Raw genomic sequence first — 24,282 nt, forward strand, 5'->3', positions numbered from 1 at the left:
AGCAGAGTTCCAGCACAACCATCCTAACCCTTTTCTCTCTCTTTTACATGTACTGAGATGCCTTGACGTCCAGTCTGGAGGTGTCCATTCGTCCATGTTCCGGAATCAGACCTGTCCATCTACTCAGCATGGACTTTAACATTAACACTGAACAAATGTCCAGCACCTACTCGCACTCCTACTTCATATCTTAATGCACTGTATATTGTTATTCCTTTTCTTATTATTATACAGTGATTAAACGTCGGAGCAGAGTTGTTATTCACTACTTCTGCGGTTTTGCTTTTATGCCTTCGAACTCTTCAGCGAGTGTGGACCTTAGTTCTGACCCGAGAAGCTCGGAGATGTCCGTTTTCAAAGCACAGAGAATCTCTTCATCCCTCCATGTCTGTTAGCTTAGATGTCGAGGTTTATCTGCTAGGCCTGTTTGCAGTTTTTTAGTCATTATATGAACCAGTGAGGTGGTGTTGGCTGTAGATCCAAATTAGTGATCTTCTGAAAACTTTCTGATGACTTCTTAATGTCGTACAAAGCTAAATTTCAATCTTTTATGGGAGCTTCCGGGATATGGGTCGAGGCTTTTTCAGCTTCCCCTCCGTTGCCTGAGTCACTTGTGTGTCCATAAGCTTTGTCCAAACTGAAACGGGAGCACCATACAGTGATGTCTGCCTGTGTTTGTTCTCTTAATTTTAACATTAGTTTTTATGTAATCTTTCATATGTCCGTTTATATTCCGCTCGTTATGCTCAGGTCTACAGTGGGACCGGGGAATTGACACGCTTGAAACATGACTGTTTAAACCGACGCGTCACCACCACAGCCAGTTTTCATCTCTTCCAACCAGTTTGAGGTCCTCAGCTCTTCTACTTTGCTTTCACCTGCTTCATCCCTCAAGGACAACCCCTCAGGGTAGTGTTCTCATTGATGGAGATTCTACTGAAAACCACTTAAGTATCGAGCCCAAAAAGTAACACCACTGTTTCCTGTTTCCCAGATGCCGTGTCCTGGACTTCGCCAGGTGGCTTTGCTTGGCGCTCTGGGAGCGTGATGCCTTTGGCACAATGCTTATCTATTGTTCTGCTCCTCCAGTTAGTGAACTGAATAGTTGGCAGCTAAGTAACTTTACATTATTTTCCTGTTTTCATAGCCATTTATTGTCATTTCTCTGCTTGTATTAAAAATGAATTTGATCAGTGTCTGAACTTCAGTATCTGACACCCAGTCAGCTAAGTACTGAGGTGATTTCCTATCTCTCTTTGAAAAGTGTGTACTATGTCTGTCTTCCTCTGTTTCAGCACCATCTTGAGCATCAGTTTAAGACTCTTGAACCTCTTCTGGAGTCTGATCAACACTGTTAGCTGTTGGAATGGAGGGTACACACCTCTCACCCTGGGATCATCAGCTGCCATTGACTGGTCAGTCTGTGGGTGCCTTTAATTTAGAGTCTGTGACACAAAGTAAGCTGCTGTTCATTTAGTTTGGGAATGGCTTAGTTCTGTTGCTATGCTAGCTTTCTCCTTAGCAATGTAGCTTCAATGTTTACCTATGTATTACTGAATCTTCATGGTTTCTGTTATTTCTTCACATGTTTTACGCTACTGAGCTGTTTTAGGTTAGTATGGATGGTGTAATTCTGTGGTGTAATTCTGTGCTAAATTTGTGTTCTTACTCAACGTCCTGGTGTTTATTGAACTACTGCTCAGAGGCTGTTGCTATTCCTCGTTTCGTCCTTGTGGGGGCGCTAAAACCCCATAGTTTAACTTGTGGAAACAGTCAGAGGCATGTTATAGCTGGTGTCTTGCTAGAAGCTTTGAGTGGTAATTATTAGCTTCATTCAGAGAGAGGTGTATACGCTCAACAGGCAGGAGAAACGAAGTCATTTAGTAGCACTACGATCTAGAATCCATATATATATATATATATATATATATATATATATATACCAGAATATTTCTCATATGTCTAATGCCCAGTGCTCCATGCTTCAGCCCCCCCTTTACTGGATCTATAGGAGCAGCTAGGTCAGTATGTACTACACTCGTCAAGCTTGTACGGCAGATCCAGCTGCCGTTGTAGAGGCTGTCCAAACTCCACCGACGGAAGATGAACACATGGTAGTTGTCTCATCTCCCACACTGAAAGGGACCCTGGAGCATCAGCGTGGCCAGAAAAAAAGCCAAGGGCTTCTCCATCACAGTTGTTTTTTTCCTCTGCTTAGCAGTTAAAGGTCCTCAGCTCTTCCCCTTCACTTGCTCAGTCACAGAGGACAGCTTCTCAGGGCGGTGTTCTCATTGTTGGAGATTCTACTTTAAAACACTGAAAAGTTCTCAACGAGTCACACCACAGTCTCCTTATTTTTCAGCTGCCCATGTCCTGTACGTTGTCAGGCGGCCTCGGCACTATCATTCTCCACTATTCTGTTTCTGGACACAATTGAAAGACAGGCACCAGGATCACTGTCTTTACTTCTACGGAGATGCCCTGCCGTCCAGTCTGGAGGTGTCCATTCATCCATGTTCTGGAATCAGGCCTGTCCCTCTAGCAGAGCTTTTGACACAAGTCTCCTAACCTTTTTCTTTCTTTCTTTCTTTCCTATCTGTTCTCTCTCTGTTTTGCATGTGCTCTGGTTCCCTGTTCCTCCTTCTGTGCCCTGATGTTTGCTCAGCCTGGCTCTCCACTGCCCTGCTGTGTTACGGTTCTGCAATGATCCACCCCTTCCACACTTCATTGCTGTACATACACATACTTCATACATACCATCTAACACAATAGCAACCACCTGTGACACCATAGCAACAACCTGGGACACCATCGGAACCACCTAGCAACACCATAGCAGCAACCTAGGAACAAAATAGCACACCATAGCAACCTCCGGTGACACCATTGCAACAATATAGCAAGCACCAAGCAACACAATAGCGGCCAACTACTGCTCAGACAAACCCTGCAGTATGGAGACTGTCTCTGCATGGTTTGTAATTGTAGAGTCAGAAAATCTGCTTTCAAAATCGTATTAGAATTGATCATTCTTTTTCTACATTCATGCTCTCTACTGCATAATGTGAATCATCATAATTACAGTGAACAAGGATTTCATGCTGTGTTTGAATATTGCAACACACTGCAACCATCACCACTGTTCACCACACATCATTGACCACATTCAGGTAGTAAAGCTTATTGTACTCTTTTAATCACAAACTTGGTACCACTTTTGGCTGTGTCTTCTTTTTATTTGTTTTGTCTTGTGATCCTTGTGCTCTCTGCTCCCTGTGTTACTGTACAGTACTCTCACTGACCGTTGTTTGCGTTTCTGTCTGTTTTTTCTCAGATGCGACCACGGAGGAACGAGCTCTCCAGGAGGTCATTAAGCTTGTACGGCAGATCAAGCTGCTTTTGTAGAGGCTGTCCAAACTCCACTCACGTAAGACGAGGCTGGAGGCTGCCCGTGCCTCGTCCAACACTGTAGTGCTGGAATTAAGATGGCAGTCACAGCGTGCACAGAGGGTCATCTCCTCTCCCGCACCTGAGAGGGCCTGGAAGTGTCAGCATGGCTGGGAAAAGCAGGGGGCTCCTCCACCACCACAGCTGGTTTTCTCCTCTGCAAACTGGTTTGAGGATCTCAGCTCTTCACCTGCTCCGGCACCGAGGACGACTCCTCAGGGTGGTGTTCTCACTGTTGGAGATTCTTCTGTAAAACACTGAAAAGTATCTGCCCTAAAGAGTAATGCCATGGTCTCTTGTTTTCCAGGTGCCAGTGTTCTGGACGTCACCAGGTGGCTTTGGCACCATCGTTCTCCACTATTCTCCACCTGATGCAGCGTGGCCCTGAAGAAGCACGGTGTAACACTTTTGTACACTGTTCAGAAAAAGACAGACACCAGGATCATTGTCTCCCCCTGACCACTGACCACAGAGATGAGCTTCACGTGAGCCGCCTGGGGTCCATCGTTCTCTCCGGGAACATCATGAAGATGCCAGGCCAGGACTGACTTGCCCTTCCCAGTCACACTGTCTGCATAGTTGGCAGGTAAGTGATTTACAAGATTTACTTGATTCCACCCATTTATTTTGTCACTTTTCTGCTTGTATTAGAAAGTAATAGATCAGTGTCACTCATAGTATTTAGTACTCAGACAAATCCTGCAGTGTTGAGACTGTCATGGTTTGTAATTGTAACGTCAGAAAATCTGCTTAAAAAAATCTTATTAGAATTTATATAAATACTTCCGTCTTTCTGAGTACAAGCAGTTCCTCATTTGGATTTAGGCTGTTAAATATATGGTCTATTGCCTCTAAAGCAGTCATTGTCAATGAAGTTATGATTGCTAACCACCTTAGTTCACTAGATCTCTGTGAAACTAAATCTGCTTATCTTTCTGTTAAGGTCTGTTTATTACATTGGTGGGGGTCATAAAATCGGTTCACAAAAGGCCCCCCCTGAGTCTTTTTGCATTTATGATTAACTTAAAGCTCTAATTCTAAAAATACAGGTAATTTCTGAATATGAAGTTATAAAAGCACATACAAGTGTCCAAAGAAACACAAAGGGTAAGAGTAAATGTAAATAAATGACTGCAGAATTTTAAATAGTGAAATAGATTTCAGACTGGGTGCTAACCGGCCAATTAATCCTCAGAGTCCATATTGTCTATTTAAGTCAAGACAGGTTACCAAGTAGTATTAAATTTACCACTGCAGCCAATTTTAGGTAGGAGGTTTTTCTCTTTCCCTTTAAGTAATATAAGCAGTCTTAGGCAGAACCTTTTAAACAAGACTTCAGTGTAACTGACTGTACAGCAAGGTTTTTGTCAGACGCAGTTCTGAAGTCTTCCGCTGGCGTTACGTTTACTGCAGGATTAAACTGCAGGTGTTTCTCTACATTCCTAAGACTGACTGATCGAGTTGATTCTTTAAGCGCAGAGAAGCAAATCCCACTACCACAGTTCTGGAGGTTCCACAGAGATCCCAATATTCCTCTGGGTCAAGAGTTTTCAGAGACAGGATCAGAAAGCGACAGAGGCGGCCGCCATCATCCAAATCAGTGATTCTGAGTCATTTCAGGCGCTCTACTGACTCCGAGACTCTGTACCCGAGGTGACTGTGTAAATTAATTAGGCCTTACGAATTTAGAATAAACAGGAGGAGGTGGGACACTGTATTCTTAGACCTTCAGGTTACTTTAACCCGAATTCCCTTTGATATTTTAATTTTAACATTAGTTTTAGGCTTTTTGCAGCGATCCGGACTCAAAGGATGAAGATGTCCAAAGCATTGCCTTAAGATAATTTCAGTCTCACAGTTGTCTGAACTGGGAATTTCTCAGGATCTAGATTTGTTTTAAATTCTAAGATTCTAGAAAGATTCTAAGATATTGTCATGAAATAGTTTTCTTCTCAGGGTTGTTTAAATTTTTCAGGGATCCAAATTTATTACAAATTAAATTTTTAGGACATTTAATTATTCATTACTGTTCAACCTAGAGAATTTTGTAAAGGGATCTGCACTCATTTTTTAGAAAATTCAAAGATTCTAAAGCAAGCTTTTGGAAATAAATGTTTTTCAGGGCTGTTCAAATTAGACATTTTGAAGGTTCTAAGACAAGGGGGTTTATAATACCCAAAGAGTTTAGACTATACATGTGACATTAATACATAGTTACAGTTATGATTAGTAGCGCTTTGTTAAGTATAAAGGTATCTACTCGCTTTCGCTTACGGCCATACCACCCTGAGCACGCCCGATCTCGTCTGATCTCGGAAGCTAAGCAGGGTCGGGCCTGGTTAGTACTTGGATGGGAGACCGCCTGGGAATACCAGGTGCTGTAAGCTTTTCTCATTCTCAAGCACTCACATGCACATTCTTTCACATGCTCTTCTTCCTTTTACTCCATCTTACTTTACGCTTTCACAAATATACAACACATTACACTTTTTTTTTTTACACATACCTCCTTGTATTACATTTCATACACTCTGTGGAGTCTTAGGAGTTGAAACTTTTCAGGGGAAAATTGCCGTTAAAGCCCACCTGCATGGCCTGCCATGGGATGGAAACCAATCACTTGTAGTTTGGCTTAATTATAGCCAAATTCTTACAAAACACTGAAAAATATCAAACCAGAACTCTGTGGAGGGAATGCTGTGGATAAAAGTAACCCAAGCCTGTCAGTACGGGTCAGTGTACGTTTGAGGAAACTGACAACATGGGGCAAAGTCTGTTACAGCATGTCAACGCATAGCAAGACTACAACCAATCATAATGACAGCGCTTGGGTGGGCCGACCTCAATATTTGCTATTTAAAAAAAACACCTGCTAATTTAGATCACTTAATTAGGTCATATTAAAGCAACACATCACGAAAGGGAGTGAGCTGTGGGGAAATAACAGCACCGTTTCATCACAGTCGTGATGTTATTTCACCGTTACACACAACCTCAAGTCGTGGGCCTTCATTCATGGGTTACCGTTCTCGTTTCGGGGGCGGGGAGGGGAGCAAATCAAAAGTCCTTCACCACTTGTGAATTATTTTCTAGGAAGTGGAATGGCTGATTTCCAGTTGCATTGAGGTTTTTAAAATTCTCCTCCCAGACCTGCGTGCATCTACAACAGTTGTTCTTTTATCCCCCTGAAGCTTCACAGAGCTCTTTGAACTTGACATGGCGACACCACTTCCCTTAGTTAAATGGCTGGCCGGCCCACTCAGCCCGAGCCTGCTTCATCGGCATCCCTGCAACTCGCAACTCACCTGAGAGCGATGCTTCACCTCTTGTTTTGTTTTCCCGGCTTCCATATTGGTAGGAAGTAGCCCCTGCATTTATCCCATAGTCATGTTGTAGCTTAGTATGTCAAATTTAAGGGTGTAAATAAAAGAAGCCAAGACTGTTGAGAAACATTTGGAATTTTAGAATTGACCCGTTTAACAACCGCATTTGACTGATGTGGGTTTTTTTGTTTTTTTTTGTTTTTTTGCAGTTGAAGGAGAACACAAGCTTAATTATTAAACTGCGGCAAAGTAAATACAGCACCATATTCCGGGGCCTCTTTGAAATGAATTTTTCTTTCACCATTCATAAATATTTCAACTGGGTTCACTCCTAAAAATAAAAGAGTTTATTGAAAAGATGGCGAGGAACGTCGAGATTAAAAGCCTGATAATACTTTTCATAATGAAATGGAGCAGCTTTTCTTGTGACCAGGAACACAAATCTTGTCCACATCAGCTCCAAATGAGATGTACAATTTCTCTATTTAGCATTTTTTATTTCCTTCCGGAAATGACGTAAGGTAAGGCCTTTTATTTTGACAAGACTGAGTCTGCCGGCCGGTGTGAGCCTTTGCTGCTGTGTCGGTTTACTCCTGAAAGAGCAGTAAATGGAAGCTCCCTGTGCTTCAGAATGAAAAAGCACCTGTTATTCCCAATATTCAATAATCATTTATCAAGAGTAAAAAATAATTTAAACTGTAATGAATGTAGACAAGAACAGCTTCTTTTCCACACTAAAAAAAGGACTATGAAATATAAAATAAAATGCAAAATTAAATAATCTTTTAAAAACGTCTGTACCGAAATAAATACATCTTAATTATTGTCAATTGTATTTGTCACAAAAAGTGGCATTTGCATTTATTTGTGTTACTTGTGTAGTCTATAAAATATGTAAAATGTTCATGCTATCAAATGTAAAATAAGAAAATGAAGTTACTTATCACACCTAGTATGAATTAATTTAACCCTCAGTATATTGTATGGATACAACACTGACGTTATACTGAAGCTTTTCTGTTCTATGTGTTAGCAGGAGAAATAACTGAGCTTTACTTATTAAGAGTGGAAAATGATCCATCGGTTGTCTTCACTTTTCCCTATTCTCCCCAACTAGAAGCCGAAACTAACTGATAAGTGCCTGATGTACTGAAGAGGCCTCCAGACCTCTATGAGGTTATATGTTTGCTGGGATAAACTCCATGATACACATTCTACTCATAACAAATTCGCTTAGTCTCTTTTGGGAAAACAGGCAGTGACGGAGAGTATGACATTTTTTTAGGGTGAAATAGATACACTACATAAATATCTTCCAATAATTACATTAAAAGTTACTTACACATATGCGTCGGACATTTACATAAATATTATTGCAATCGATGAAACCGACGCTTAAATTCGTAAAATCCACAAATATGGCACACATAAACATAACTAACCATTCTCATTTAAATTAACTTCACAGAGATTTAAAAAAAAAAAAAAAAAAGTCTTACACAGAAGTTGTAGTTACCGGAAAATCCAAGATGAGCTACTGAAAAGAAACCATCTGAAGATGCGCTTTAACTAAAGAAACTCGCCGGTTTTATAAAGGACATGTTTTATGTAACTGAGTTTTATCTGCTCGTTTTACTTATGTCACTATTGCTGAACATGGGCGGACACGAAAAAACGATATGTTCACAACTACAGCCATCATCGTTGAGTTAGCCTGCAGCAGACTGCAGCTGCTAACAGCAGGACAGCCATGCGTTGTGCAAGAATACAAAGCTACAACGACAGTCTGTATACCTTTAGCTTTGTAATGGGAAACAGACTACACAAGCAGACGTGTAGACCTGTGACAAACTGAACTATCCCGAATACCGTTCAGACCTGCTTTAGTCAACCAGTATTTAGTCAGTCACTAATTGTGCAAGTTCTCCCACTTAAAAAAAATGAGAGAGGCCTGTAATTCACATCATAGGTAGACCTCAACTATGAGAGACAAAATGAGGGAAAAAATCTGAAAATCACATTGTCTGATTTTTAAAGAATTTATTTGCAAATAATGGTGGAAAATAAGTATTTGGTCACCTACAAACAAGCAAGATTTCTGGCTGTCACAGGCCTGTAACTTCTTTAAGAGGCTTCTCTGTCCTCCACTCATTACCTGTATTAATGGCATCTGTTTGAACTCGTTAACAGTAGAAAATACAACTGCCCACAACCTCAAACAGTCACACTCCAAACCCCACTATGGTGAAGACCAAAGAGCTGTCGAAGGACACCAGAAACAAAATTGTAGACCTGCACCAGGCTGGGAAGACTGAATCTGCAATAGGCAAGCAGCTTGGTGTGAAGAAATCTACTGTGGGAGCAATAATCAGAAAATGGGAGACCTACAAGACCACTGCTAATGTGTTTGGTACAAACACAACTCGTGAATGCTGAGTTGCATCCAAAGAACACCCTACCAACTGTGAAGCATGGGGGTGGCAACATCATGCTTTGGGGCTGTTTCTCTGCAAAGGGACTAGGACGACTGGTCCATGTACATGAAAGAATGAATGGGGCCATGTGTTGTGAGATTTTGAGTGCAAACCTCCTTCCATCAGCAAGGGCATTGAAGATGAAACGTGGCTGGGTCTTTCAGCATGATAATGATCCCAAGCACACTGCCAGGGCAACAAAGGAGTGGCTTCGTAAGAAGCATTTCAAGGCCTAGCCAGTCTCCAGATCTCAACCCCATAGAAAACCTTTGGAGGGAGTTGAAAGTCCGCGTTGCCCACCGACAGCCCCACAATATCACTGCTCTAGAGGAGATCTGCATGGAGGAATGGGCCAACATACCAGCAACGGTGTATGCCTACCTTGTGAAGACTTACAGAAAACGTTTGACCTCTGCCATTGCCAACAAAGGATATATAACAAAGTATTGAGATGAACTTTTGTAATTGATCAAATACTTATTTCCCACCATTATTTGCAAATAAATTCTTTAAAAATGAGACAATGTGATTTTCTGATTTAATTTTTTTCTCATTTTGTCTCTCATAGTTGAGGTGTACCTATGATGTGAATTACAGGCCTCTCTTATCTTTTTAAGTGTGAGAACTTGCACAATTGGTGACTGACTAAATCCTCCCCCCCCCCCCCCCCCCCACTGTTTAGCAGCTGTAAAGTACAATAGACGGATCCAGCGTTAGATGTTAAACGTAGTTGAACGTTTTCGTATAGCTTTCAGTATTTGAGATACCTCACGAACAACCACATGAAGCAATTCGGAGCCGCTGGTGATACACAGTCTATCTTTCACCGAATAAAGGGGGGAGGGGGAGGGGGGGGGTGTGGAAGAGGCAGGCGTATTTTGCTGCATGCTTATAAATAGGCTAAGTGGAAGAAGTGCTTTAGCTTATGGCCATACCACCCTGTGCACGCCAGATCTCGTCTGATCTCGGAAGCTAAGCAGGGTCAGGCCTGGTTAGTACTTGGATGGGAGACCGCCTGGGAATACCAGGTGCTGTAAGCTTTTCTCATCCTCAAGCACTCACATGCACATTCTTTCACTTGCTCTTCTTCCTTTTACTCCATCTTACCTTACGCTTTCACAAATATACAACACATTACACTTTTTTTTTTACACATACCTCCTTGTATTACATTTCATACACTCTGTGGAATCTTAGGAGTTGAAACTTTTCAGCGGAAACTTGCCGTTAAAGCCAACCTGCATGGCCTGCCATGGGATGGAAACCAATCACTTGTAGTTTGGCTTAATTATAGCCAAATTCTTACAAAACACTGAAAAATATCAAACCAGAACTCTGTGGAGGGAATGCTGTGGATAAAAGTAACCCAAGCCTGTCAGTAGGGGTCAGTGTACGTTTGAGGAAACTGACAACATGGGGGAAAGTCTGTTACAGCATGTCAACGCATAGCAAGACTACAACCAATCATAATGACAGCGCTTGGGTGGGCCGACCTCAATATTTGCTATTAAAAAAAAACACCTGCTAATTTAGATCACTTAATTAGGTCATATTAAAGCAACACATCACGAAAGGGAGTGAGCTGTGGGGAAATAACAGCACCGTTTCATCACAGTCGTGATGTTATTTCACCATTACACACAACCTCAAGTCGTGGGCCTTCATTCATGGGTTCCCGTTCTCGTTTCAGGGGCGGGGAGGGGAGCAAATCAAAAGTCCTTCACCACTTGTGAATTATTTTCTAGGAAGTGGAATGGCTGATTTCCAGTTGCATTGAGGTTTTTAAAATTCTCCTCCCAGACCTGCGTGCATCTACAACAGTTGTTCTTTTATCCCCCTGAAGCTTCACAGAGCTCTTTGAACTTGACATGGCGACACACACTTCCCTTAGTTAAATGGCTGGCCGGCCCACTCAGCCCGAGCCTGCTTCATCGGCATCCCTGCAACTCGCAACTCACCTGAGAGCGATGCTTCACCTCTTGTTTTGTTTTCCCGGCTTCCATATTGGTAGGAAGTAGCCCCTGCATTTATCCCATAGTCATGTTGTAGCTTAGTATGTCAAATTTAAGGGTGTAAATAAAAGAAGCCAAGACTGTTGAGAAACATTTGGAATTTTAGAATTGACCCGTTTAACAACCGCATTTGACTGATGTGGGTTTTTTTGTTTTTTTTTGTTTTTTTGCAGTTGAAGGAGAACACAAGCTTAATTATTAAACTGCGGCAAAGTAAATACAGCACCATATTCCGGGGCCTCTTTGAAATGAATTTTTCTTTCACCATTCATAAATATTTCAACTGGGTTCACTCCTAAAAATAAAAGAGTTTATTGAAAAGATGGCGAGGAACGTCGAGATTAAAAGCCTGATAATACTTTTCATAATGAAATGGAGCAGCTTTTCTTGTGACCAGGAACACAAATCTTGTCCACATCAGCTCCAAATGAGATGTACAATTTCTCTATTTAGCATTTTTTATTTCCTTCCGGAAATGACGTAAGGTAAGGCCTTTTATTTTGACAAGACCGAGTCTGCCGGCCGGTGTGAGCCTTTGCTGCTGTGTCGGTTTACTCCTGAAAGAGCAGTAAATGGAAGCTCCCTGTGCTTCAGAATGAAAAAGCACCTGTTATTCCCAATATTCAATAATCATTTATCAAGAGTAAAAAATAATTTAAACTGTAATGAATGTAGACAAGAACAGCTTCTTTTCCACACTAAAAAAAGGACTATGAAATATAAAATAAAATGCAAAATTAAATAATCTTTTAAAAACGTCTGTACCGAAATAAATACATCTTAATTATTGTCAATTGTATTTGTCACAAAAAGTGGCATTTGCATTTATTTGTGTTACTTGTGTAGTCTATAAAATATGTAAAATGTTCATGCTATCAAATGTAAAATAAGAAAATGAAGTTACTTATCACACCTAGTATGAATTAATTTAACCCTCAGTATATTGTATGGATACAACACTGACGTTATACTGAAGCTTTTCTGTTCTATGTGTTAGCAGGAGAAATAACTGAGCTTTACTTATTAAGAGTGGAAAATGATCCATCGGTTGTCTTCACTTTTCCCTATTCTCCCCAACTAGAAGCCGAAACTAACTGATAAGTGCCTGATGTACTGAAGAGGCCTCCAGACCTCTATGAGGTTATATGTTTGCTGGGATAAACTCCATGATACACATTCTACTCATAACAAATTCGCTTAGTCTCTTTTGGGAAAACAGGCAGTGACGGAGAGTATGACATTTTTTTAGGGTGAAATAGATACACTACATAAATATCTTCCAATAATTACATTAAAAGTTACTTACACATATGCGTCGGACATTTACATAAATATTATTGCAATCGATGAAACCGACGCTTAAATTCGTAAAATCCACAAATATGGCACACATAAACATAACTAACCATTCTCATTTAAATTAACTTCACAGAGATTTAAAAAAAAAAAAAAAAAAGTCTTACACAGAAGTTGTAGTTACCGGAAAATCCAAGATGAGCTACTGAAAAGAAACCATCTGAAGATGCGCTTTAACTAAAGAAACTCGCCGGTTTTATAAAGGACATGTTTTATGTAACTGAGTTTTATCTGCTCGTTTTACTTATGTCACTATTGCTGAACATGGGCGGACACGAAAAAACGATATGTTCACAACTACAGCCATCATCGTTGAGTTAGCCTGCAGCAGACTGCAGCTGCTAACAGCAGGACAGCCATGCGTTGTGCAAGAATACAAAGCTACAACGACAGTCTGTATACCTTTAGCTTTGTAATGGGAAACAGACTACACAAGCAGACGTGTAGACCTGTGACAAACTGAACTATCCCGAATACCGTTCAGACCTGCTTTAGTCAACCAGTATTTAGTCAGTCACTAATTGTGCAAGTTCTCCCACTTAAAAAAAATGAGAGAGGCCTGTAATTCACATCATAGGTAGACCTCAACTATGAGAGACAAAATGAGGGAAAAAATCTGAAAATCACATTGTCTGATTTTTAAAGAATTTATTTGCAAATAATGGTGGAAAATAAGTATTTGGTCACCTACAAACAAGCAAGATTTCTGGCTGTCACAGGCCTGTAACTTCTTTAAGAGGCTTCTCTGTCCTCCACTCATTACCTGTATTAATGGCATCTGTTTGAACTCGTTAACAGTAGAAAATACAACTGCCCACAACCTCAAACAGTCACACTCCAAACCCCACTATGGTGAAGACCAAAGAGCTGTCGAAGGACACCAGAAACAAAATTGTAGACCTGCACCAGGCTGGGAAGACTGAATCTGCAATAGGCAAGCAGCTTGGTGTGAAGAAATCTACTGTGGGAGCAATAATCAGAAAATGGGAGACCTACAAGACCACTGCTAATGTGTTTGGTACAAACACAACTCGTGAATGCTGAGTTGCATCCAAAGAACACCCTACCAACTGTGAAGCATGGGGGTGGCAACATCATGCTTTGGGGCTGTTTCTCTGCAAAGGGACTAGGACGACTGGTCCATGTACATGAAAGAATGAATGGGGCCATGTGTTGTGAGATTTTGAGTGCAAACCTCCTTCCATCAGCAAGGGCATTGAAGATGAAACGTGGCTGGGTCTTTCAGCATGATAATGATCCCAAGCACACTGCCAGGGCAACAAAGGAGTGGCTTCGTAAGAAGCATTTCAAGGCCTAGCCAGTCTCCAGATCTCAACCCCATAGAAAACCTTTGGAGGGAGTTGAAAGTCCGCGTTGCCCACCGACAGCCCCACAATATCACTGCTCTAGAGGAGATCTGCATGGAGGAATGGGCCAACATACCAGCAACGGTGTATGCCTACCTTGTGAAGACTTACAGAAAACGTTTGACCTCTGCCATTGCCAACAAAGGATATATAACAAAGTATTGAGATGAACTTTTGTAATTGATCAAATACTTATTTCCCACCATTATTTGCAAATAAATTCTTTAAAAATGAGACAATGTGATTTTCTGATTTAATTTTTTTCTCATTTTGTCTCTCATAGTTGAGGTGTACCTATGATGTGAATTACAGGCCTCTCTTATCTTTTTAAGTGTGAGAACTTGCACAATTGGTGACTGACTAAATCCCCCCCCCCCCCCCCCACCACTGTATAGCAGCTGTAAAGTACAATAGACGGATCCAGCGTTAGATGTTAAACGTAGTTGAACGTTTTCGTATAGCTTTCAGTATTTGAGATACCTCACGAACAACCACATGAAGCAATTCGGAGCCGCTGGTGATACACAGTCTATCTTTCACCGAATAAAGGGGGGAGGGGGAGGGGGGTGTGTAGTGTGGAAGAGGCAGGCGTATTTTGCTGCATGCTTATAAATAGGCTAAGTGGAAATAGTCCTTTCGCTTACGGCCATACCACCCTGAGCACGTCTGATCTCGGAAGCTAAGCAGGGTCGGGCTTGGTTAGTACTTGGATGGGAGACCGCCTGGGAATACCAGGTGCTGTAAGCTTTTCTCATCCTCAAGCACTCACATGCACATTCTTTCACTTGCTCTTCTTCCTTTTACTCCATCTTACTTTACGCTTTCACAAATATACAACACATTACACTTTTTTTTTTACACATACCTCCTTGTATTACATTTCATACACTCTGTGGAGTCTTAGGAGTTGAAACTTTTCAGCGGAAAATTGCCGTTAAAGCCCACCTGCATGGCCTGCCATGGGATGGAAACCAATCACTTGTAGTTTGGCTTAATTATAGCCAAATTCTTACAAAACACTGAAAAATATCAAACCAGAACTCTGTGGAGGGAATGCTGTGGATAAAAGTAACCCAAGCCTGTCAGTAGGGGTCAGTGTATGTTAGAGGAAACTGACAACATAGGGGAAAGTCTGTTACAGCATGTCAACGCATAGCAAGACTACAACCAATCATAATGACAGCGCTTGGGTGGGCCGACCTCAATATTTGCTATTTAAAAAAAAAACACCTGCTAATTTAGATCACTTAATTAGGTCATATTAAAGCAACACATCACGAAAGGGAGTGAGCTGTGGGGAAATAACAGCACCGTTTCATCACAGTCGTGATGTTATTTCACCGTTACACACAACCTCAAGTCGTGGGCCTTCATTCATGGGTTCCTGTTCTCGTTTCGGGGGCGGGGAGGGGAGCAAATCAAAAGTCCTTCACCACTTGTGAATTGTTTTCTAGGAAGTGGAATGGCTGATTTCCAGTTGCATTGAGGTTTTTAAAATTCTCCTCCCAGACCTGCGTACATCTACAACAGTTGTTCTTTTATCCCCCTGAAGCTTCACAGAGCTCTTTGAACTTGACATGGCGACACCACTTCCCTTAGTTAAATGGCTGGCCGGCCCACTCAGCCCGAGCCTGCTTCATCGGCATCCCTGCAACTCGCAACTCACCTGAGAGCGATGCTTCACCCGGCGTGCCAGCCTCTTGTTTTGTTTTCCCGGCTTCCATATTGGTAGGAAGTAGCCCCTGCATTTATCCCATAGTCATGTTGTAGCTTAGTATGTCAAATTTAAGGGTGTAAATAAAAGAAGCCAAGACTGTTGAGAAACATTTGGAATTTTAGAATTGACCCGTTTTAGAACCGCATTTGACTGATGTGGGTTTTTTTGTTTTTGTTTTTTTTTTGCAGTTGAAGGAAAACACAAGCTTAATTATTAAACTGCGGCAAAGTAAATACAGCACCATATTCCGGGGCCTCTTTGAAATGAATTTTTCTTTCACCATTCATAAATATTTCAACTGGGTTCACTCCTAAAAATAAAAGAGTTTATTGAAAAGATGGCGAGGAACGTCGAGATTAAAAGCCTGATAATACTTTTCATAATGAAATGGAGCAGCTTTTCTTGTGACCAGGAACACAAATCTTGTCCACATCAGCTCCAAATGAGATGTACAATTTCTCTATTTAGCGTTTTTTATTTCCTTCCGGAAATTACGTAAGGTAAGGCCTTTTATGTTGACAAGACCGAGTCTGCCGGCCGGTGTGAGCCTTTGCTGCTGTGTCGGTTTACTCCTGAAAGAGCAGTAAATGGAAACTCCCTGTGCTTCAGAATGAAAAAGCACCTGTTATTCCCAATATTCAATAATCATTTATCAAGAGTAAAAAAAATTTAAACTGTAATGAATGTGGACAAGAACAGCTTCTTTTCCACACTAAAAAAAGGACTATGAAATATAAAATAAAATGCGAAATTAAATAATCTTTTAAAAACGTCTGTACCGAAATAAATACATCTTAATTATTGTCAATTGTATTTGTCACAAAAAGTGGCATTTGCATTTATTTGTGTTACTTGTGTAGTCTATAAAATATGTAAAATGTTCATGCTATCAAATGTAAAATAAGAAAATGAAGTTACTTATCACACCTAGTATGAATTAATTTAACCCTCAGTATATTGTATGGATACAACACTGACGTTATACTGAAGCTTTTCTGTTCTATGTGTTAGCAGGAGAAATAACTGAGCTTTACTTATTAAGAGTGGAAAATGATCCATCGGTTGTCTTCACTTTTCCCTATTCTCCCCAGCGAGAACCTGAAACTAACTGATAAGTGCCTGATGTACTGAAGAGGCCTCCAGACCTCTATGAGGTTATATGTTTGCTGGGATAAACTCCATGATACACATTCTACTCATAACAAATTCGCTTGGTCTCTTTTGGGAAAACAGGCAGTGACAGAGAGTATGACATTTTCAGGGTGAAATAGATACACTACATAAATATCTTCCAATAATTACATTAAAAGTTACTTACACATATGCGTCGGACATTTACATAAATATTATTGCAATCGATGAAACCGACGCTTAAATTCGTAAAATCCACAAATATGGCACACATAAACATAACTAACCATTCTCATTTAAATTAACTTCACCGGGAGAAAAAAAAAAAAAAAGTCTTACACAGAAGTTGTAGTTACCGGAAAATCCAAGATGAGCTACTGAAAAGAAACCATCTGAAGATGCGCTTTAACTAAAGAAACTCGCCGGTTTTATAAAGGACATGTTTTATGTAACTGTGTTTTATCTGCTCGTTTTACTTATGTCACTATTGCTGAACACGGGCGGACACGAAAAACACAGAGGAATGTCGATATGTTCACTACAGCTGCAGCTGCTAACAGCAGGACAGCCATGCGTTGTGCAAGAATACAAAGCTACAACGACAGTCTGTATACCTTTAGCTTTGTAATGGGAAACAGACTACACAAGCAGACGTGTAGACCTGTGACAAACTGAACTATCCCGAATACCGTTCAGACCTGCTTTAGTCAACCATATATACACGATGTAGTTCTCCAAAGCCCTACTTCAGAGCTTCAGTTCATACATACAGGTAGCTAATAACCCTAAGACTGCAGCAGTAAAGTACAGTAGACGGATCCAGCGTTAGATGTTACACGTCTTTTAACGTTTTCGTATAGCTTTCAGTATTTGATATACTTCACAAACAACCACAAGAAGCAATTCGGAGCCGCTGATGATACACAGTCTATCTTTCACCGATTAAAAGGGGGTGCACCGTTCCCGGAGGTACTGCAATACCGGGTCGATGCGTGGAGTGGACAGAGCAAGCCCCTATTCCATCTCCCTGTTCCAAAAATCAATTTAATATATGGTCCCCGAATAGGGGACGTATCAGATATTAAACTGATAAGAACAGATACTACACTTGATCTTAGCCAAAAGGCCGAGAAGCGATACCGAACCGCTAAGAGAAACAGGGAAGTCATTCTAGACAGTAAGTTTCACTGTTATGGTGAAATGTTTAAATCCGCTTCAACTAAATTCCCGGCGATAATAAAAAAGTAAGCCGGGGAATCAAGGGTTAAATATCACTCACAACTCTGAGAAAACAGTGGTATTAACAGATAACGGACATAAAAACAGAATATGTAAATATTTCTGCACAACGGCCAATCAAATACGAGGATATCATTTTTGCCTCTGACTTCTTTTAAAAGCAATTCAGAAACAAAACTACAACATTACATCAACTGTACTGATCACGAACAGCTAACGTGCTGGAGTGGAGGTGAACAGTTGGATTTCTTAATGAAAAACAAAGACATATGTTTGATACGCTTGATAACCTTGTGGTTGAATGTGGTACTACAACCTAAACACGAGGAGTGAAACCTAAAACAACTGCTGACTGACTATGATCTCTTCAACTTAAGTTTACCATGTACCTGTAAACCAACACAACACATGTATGAATCTCTCACGTTCAGCAAACCGACATCCAGACCACTTGTCAAAAGAAAATGCCAATTCTATCCAGTTCCCCTCATTCCAAGTACGACTGCTTCATTAACCTTCATTCCTAGACCTATATTAGGTTTCTTACACTGTAATTAAGTAAAATTAGCAAACTGTTTCATGGTGTAAGAAAATAACTGGAAAATGCCCATGTTTTACGCCTGCCCATTCACCAACACACGACTGTGAAATGTCCCGGCCTTCGGAATTAATAGGATTAATTGACAAGGCCAAAGAATAGGCCTTAAAATTAGCACTCCACTCATTACAGGACATTCACGAATTTCTAATTAGCCAACAAACACAACATGTTTGGTAAATAAGGAGAGAGTACAAACCTATTTCACGTTTATTAACAGCAGGTTTGGGAAGAGATCTTTCGAGCGCTTTCTGTCAGCCATGTTTAAAGTTCAAGACTGAACTCTTAGAAGACATTTTACATTTTACCTAATTTATTATTATTATTATTATTATTATTATTATTATTATTATTATTTAGACACCACACTAAGGTGTTAAGTGTTACACTTACGTTTTCCAAAAATAAAGCAAAGACAGAAGCTACCTGTTTACTGCAGGTTTGACATTAACAAGTCCCGTTTTCAGGCGTTGTTGTTTTTTTAGTATGTTGTACTGCCATCTCCTGGATGTGAACTGAACTAGATGATTAATTTGCCATTTGTGATTTATTCATTTAAAATGATTTTATTATAAAATACATTGCAGTCTAATATAGGAAAGCTTGTAACCAATAACATGGTTTATGATAAAAAAAAATGTAATAAAAAATCTATCGTTTTTGTCTGACTTTAAATTACTTTGCATGTAGACTATTCCAGATATAGACTGACTAGTTTCAGTAACGTACTGAAATGTGTTTATTAGAACATCTCCAACCTTACTCTTGTCTCACAGGGAAGAAGAATGTTGCCCAGTGTAGATGGCACCATTAACTAGAACTTGACTCGGCAAACCTGAGGGTCAATACTGAGGGTCAATATCGGCACAGTGACTGTAGACATTTATCCTTCGAATTGGTTGAGAGTCTACACTCACTGTAGACAGCGACTGTAGATCACCCATCACATTGAAGAGTTTGAGTGTGTAGACTGTTAGTCATAGGGCAGAGATGCAGAGATCCTGCCCCCTCATTTATTGTTGCTTTGTATTTGAACTCAAAAGATTCCTTCTTTGTAAGTATATAATTGAATATATCCACAAATGAAATCATAGTTATTCAAGGATGTCATTTAATTATTGATTCTAAATGGGTGAGAATCTACTTTACTAATTATTAATTTACTAACAGGTTCTACTGTAACTGCAGTTGGTGGCATGCCTTCGTCCTGATTTTTTTACATGCAGCTGTAAACCTAGTAGGAGATGTAAAAAAGTAATTCATAGTGGTCTGATAAGAAATCTTTAATTGTGGAGAAACTTACAGATTCAGTTTAATTTACAGTGGTGGGGATATGAACCACAATATATACAACACAACTGGACATTTTATTTGTTGTCTAAATGAATTAGTTATGACTTTTATATGTAATACTCATACAGGTAAAATACACCCTTTATGTACCTGTTAGGTCTAAACCTTATAAGAAAACATAAAACGATGCTTTGCGGCAACTTTAAGTGTGAAGTGTTTAAGTGTTTAAGATATGACAAGGAACACAGCTTTGGGTAAAGAGCATCTCTAACAGTGGGTTCAGTACACAATGTAAAGACTGTCAAAATCAAAGACTGCAAAGACTGTATCACTGTAACTGTATTGATGTAGAATTTGTCTTGATGAGATAAACATGTAAATTAAATAAAAAGTCTTTTTTTAATCAATTATCAAGAGAAGAAAAAACTAAAACTGTAATGAATGTGGACAGGAACAGCTTCTTTGTCACACTACAAAAAGGACTATGAAACATAAAACAACATGTGAAATTAAATAATCTTTTACAAATGTCTGTATAGAAATAGATACATCTCAATTATTGTCAATTGTATTTGCCACAAAAAGTGCCAATTGCATTTATTTGTGTTACTTGTGTAGTCTATAAAATATGTAAAATGTTAATTCTATCAAATGTAAAACAAACAAGAAAATTAAGTTACTTATCACACCTAGTATGAATTAATTTAACCCTCAGTATATTGTGTGGATACAACACCGACTTTATACTGAAGCTTTCCTGTTCTATGTGTTAGCAGGAGAAATAACTGAGCTTTACTTATTAAGAGTGGAAAATGAATGAAAACAATCCATCGGTTGTCTTCACTCTTCCCTATTCTCCCCAGCGAGAACCGGAAACTAACTGATAAGTGCCTGATGTACTGAAGAGGCCTCCAGACCTCTATGAGGTTATGTGTTTGCTGGGATAAACTCCATGATACACATTCTACTTATAACAAATTCGCTTGGGAAAACAGGCAGTGACGGAGAGTATGACATTTTTCAGGGTAAAATAGATACACTACATAAACATCTTCCAATAATTACATTAAAAGTTACTTACACATATTATAGTAGAAGCTGAACCCAATGTGAAACAAGTTCATAACAACATGTCATACTATTCACATGTTTGTCTATCTCAGATTGCTCCTTTCTTCTACCCAAATATCAGGGGAGAGCACAGTCCTCCACTACCACAAATTATGCAGTCTAGCTTTTCTATTCTGTGTGTTAGCACAGGAGTCAGCACAACCAATGTAATGCAATTGCTGAGCCTCACCCTGGGTGAACCACCTTCTTGATCATGGTTTCTCCACTGCCAGATAAGTATGAGTTGTTCAGCGCCAACAGGGGAATCACTCCATCCTTTCTATTTCACATGCATGGTGAGGAGAAACAATAAGATAAGATAAGATAATCCTTTATTAGTCCCGCAGTGGGGAAATTCTCAGTGTCACAGCAGAAAGGGATAGCAAGACACTCAGTTACAAAAATATAGATAAATAATTTGCACTATATACACAATATAAATAAGAATTAAAAAGGAAATAACAATATTATTTACAGGTTATTGCAAATGACTCCTAATGCCACGTGTGTGTGTGTGGGGGGGGGGGGGGGGGTATTGCACATGGTATTTTTGCATTGAGGGATCTCTGTTCCCTAAACATGTGTGTGTAGTTTAAGTGTGTGTGTATGTGGTCCGCTGGGAGCAGTGCTGGTTGTGGAGTCTGATGGCAGCAGGAAGGAAGGACCTGCGATACCGCTCCTTTACACACTTGGGATGAAGCAGCCTGTCACTAAAGGAGCTGCCCAGTGCTGCCAGAGTCTCATGCATGGGGTGGGAGCTGTTCTCCAGCATGGATGCCAGCTTGGTTGTCATCCTCCTGACTCCCACCACCTGCACTGGGTCTAACAAGCACCCCAGGACAGAGCCGGCCCTCTTTATGAGCTTATTCAGTCTTTTCTTATATGCAGTCGAGATGCTACTGCCCCAGCAGACGACTCTATAAAAGATAGCAGATGCCACCACTGTGTCGAAGAAAGTCCTCAGGAGTGCTCCCTGCACCCAAAGGACCTCAGTCTCCTCAGTAGGTAGAGTCTGCTTTGGCCTTTCTTGAAGAGTGCAGCAGTGTTGACTGACCAGTCCAGTTTGTTGTTCAGATGAACACCCAGGTATTTATAAGAGTCCACACTCTCGATGTTCATACCCTGGATGTTCACTGATTGAGGGGGGTGTCTGCAACTGCGGAAATCCACCACCAGTTCTATGTTTTTTCCTGCGTTTATCTGAAGGTGGTTCAGCGGACACCAGTCCACAAAGTCCTGGATCAGTTCTCTGTACTCGCTGTCCTCCACATTGGTTATGAGGCCGACGATCGCTGAGTCATCAGAGAACTTCTGGAGGTTACAGGTCGGTGAGCTGTACATGAAGTCAGCAGTGTACAGGGTGAAGAGGAACGGTGCCAAGACCGTTCCTTGAGGGGCTCCTGTGCTGCTGACCACCATATCAGAGATACAGGCCCGTCCCCTTACATACTGTGGTCGATTGGTGAGGTAGTCCAGTATCCAGTCCACTCCACAATGTCTCAGCTTGTCCTTTAGGAGGCCTGGCTGTATGGTGTTAAATGCACTGGAGAAATCAAAGAAGGTGATCCTCACAGTGCTGCCGGGCTTCTCCAGGTGAGAAAGAGTTCTGTGTAGAAGCATCATCCACCCCGACGCCAGGTTGGTAGGCAAGCTGAAGAGGGTCCATGGATGGGCTCACCAAAGGGCGGATGTGGTTGATGACCAGCCTCTCCAGTGACTTCATCGGATGTCAGTGCCACCGGCCTGTAGCTGTTTAGGTCCTTCGGGTGCTGTGTTTTGGGCACAGGTACCACACAAGATGTTTTCCACATCTGTGGTACTCTTCCCAATTTCAGGCTCATGTTGAACATATGCTCAACTACCCTGCACAGCTGATGATGTGCGAAGGACTTGAGGAGCCTGGCACTGATTCCATCAGGACCTGTAGCTTTGTTTGCCTTGATCTTCCTCAGCTCATATGTCACCTGGGTTGTTGTCAAGGACAGGTTGGAGCAGGGGGGCTGGGTGCTGGAATGTGTGAATGAAAAAATGCATCCAACCATAATACAATACACTGCTGCACCACTAAATAAAACAAAGCTCAAGGCTCAACACTTTAGAAACATTTAAAAGCAGCCATTGAATTCTTCCATCGTTCACTGCGTCAGACATTTACATAGCTAAATATTATTGCAATCAATGAAACCGACGCTTAAATTCGTAAAATACACAAATATGGCACACACAAACATAACTAACCATTCTCATTTAAATTAACTTCACAGAGATTAAAAAAAAAAAAAGTCTTACACAGAAGTTGTAGTTTCCGGAAACTCCAAGATGAGCTACTGAAAAGAAACCATCTGAAGATGCGCTTTAACTAAAGAAACTCGCCGGTTTTATAAAGGACATGTTTTATGTAACTGTGTTTTATCTGCTCGTTTTACTTAAGTCACTATTGCTGAACACGGGCGGACACGAAAAAACACAAGGAGGAATGTCGAAATGTTCACAACTACAGCCATCATCGTTGAGTTAGCCTGCAGCAGACTGCCGCTGCTAACAGCAGGACAGCCATGCGTTGTGCAAGAATACAAAGCTACAACGACAGTCTGTATACCTTTAGCTTTGTAATGGGAAACAGACTACACAAGCAGACGTGTAGACCTGTGACAAACTGAACTATCCCGAATACCGTTCAGACCTGCTTTAGTCAACCAGTATTTAGTCAGTCACTAATTGTGCAAGTTCTCCCACTTAAAAAAAATGAGAGAGGCCTGTAATTCACATCATAGGTAGACCTCAACTATGAGAGACAAAATGAGGAAAAAAAATCTGAAAATCACATTGTCTGATTTTTAAAGAATTTATTTGCAAATAATGGTGGAAAATAAGTATTTGGTCACCTACAAACAAGCAAGATTTCTGGCTGTCACAGGCCTGTAACTTCTTTAAGAGGCTTCTCTGTCCTCCACTCATTACCTGTATTAATGGCATCTGTTTGAACTCGTTAACAGTAGAAAAGACAACTGCCCACAACCTCAAACAGTCACACTCCAAACCCCACTATGGTGAAGACCAAAGAGCTGTCGAAGGACACCAGAAACAAAATTGTAGACCTGCACCAGGCTGGGAAGACTGAATCTGCAATAGGCAAGCAGCTTGGTGTGAAGAAATCTACTGTGGGAGCAATAATCAGAAAATGGGAGACCTACAAGACCACTGCTAATGTGTTT

The 24,282-nt window shown here is 40.7% G+C and overlaps 4 non-coding genes and 1 pseudogene across 4 annotated transcripts; 3 read left to right on the forward strand and 2 right to left on the reverse strand.

Moving 5' to 3' along the window:
• The first annotated feature begins 5,715 nt into the window (after window positions 1-5,715).
• On the forward strand, window positions 5,716-5,834 carry LOC140576190 (5S ribosomal RNA). The gene has a single exon (XR_011981417.1). It is a non-coding gene; the product is annotated as a 5S ribosomal RNA (ribosomal RNA).
• A 4,331-nt stretch (window positions 5,835-10,165) lies between these two features.
• On the forward strand, window positions 10,166-10,284 carry LOC140575957 (5S ribosomal RNA). Its single transcript, XR_011981207.1, has one exon. It is a non-coding gene; the product is annotated as a 5S ribosomal RNA (ribosomal RNA).
• Window positions 10,285-14,617: 4,333 nt separating this feature from the next.
• Window positions 14,618-14,726, forward strand: LOC140576005 (5S ribosomal RNA; annotated as a pseudogene).
• A 3,048-nt stretch (window positions 14,727-17,774) lies between these two features.
• On the reverse strand, window positions 17,775-17,965 carry LOC140576036 (U2 spliceosomal RNA). Its single transcript, XR_011981273.1, has one exon. It is a non-coding gene; the product is annotated as a U2 spliceosomal RNA (small nuclear RNA).
• Window positions 17,966-21,146: 3,181 nt separating this feature from the next.
• Window positions 21,147-21,308, reverse strand: LOC140576017 (U1 spliceosomal RNA). The gene has a single exon (XR_011981256.1). It is a non-coding gene; the product is annotated as a U1 spliceosomal RNA (small nuclear RNA).
• Between the last annotated feature and the right edge of the window lie 2,974 nt (window positions 21,309-24,282).

This window comes from Salminus brasiliensis, chromosome 13 (assembly GCF_030463535.1).
Source record: "Salminus brasiliensis chromosome 13, fSalBra1.hap2, whole genome shotgun sequence".
Taxonomy (NCBI): Eukaryota; Metazoa; Chordata; class Actinopteri; order Characiformes; family Bryconidae; genus Salminus; species Salminus brasiliensis.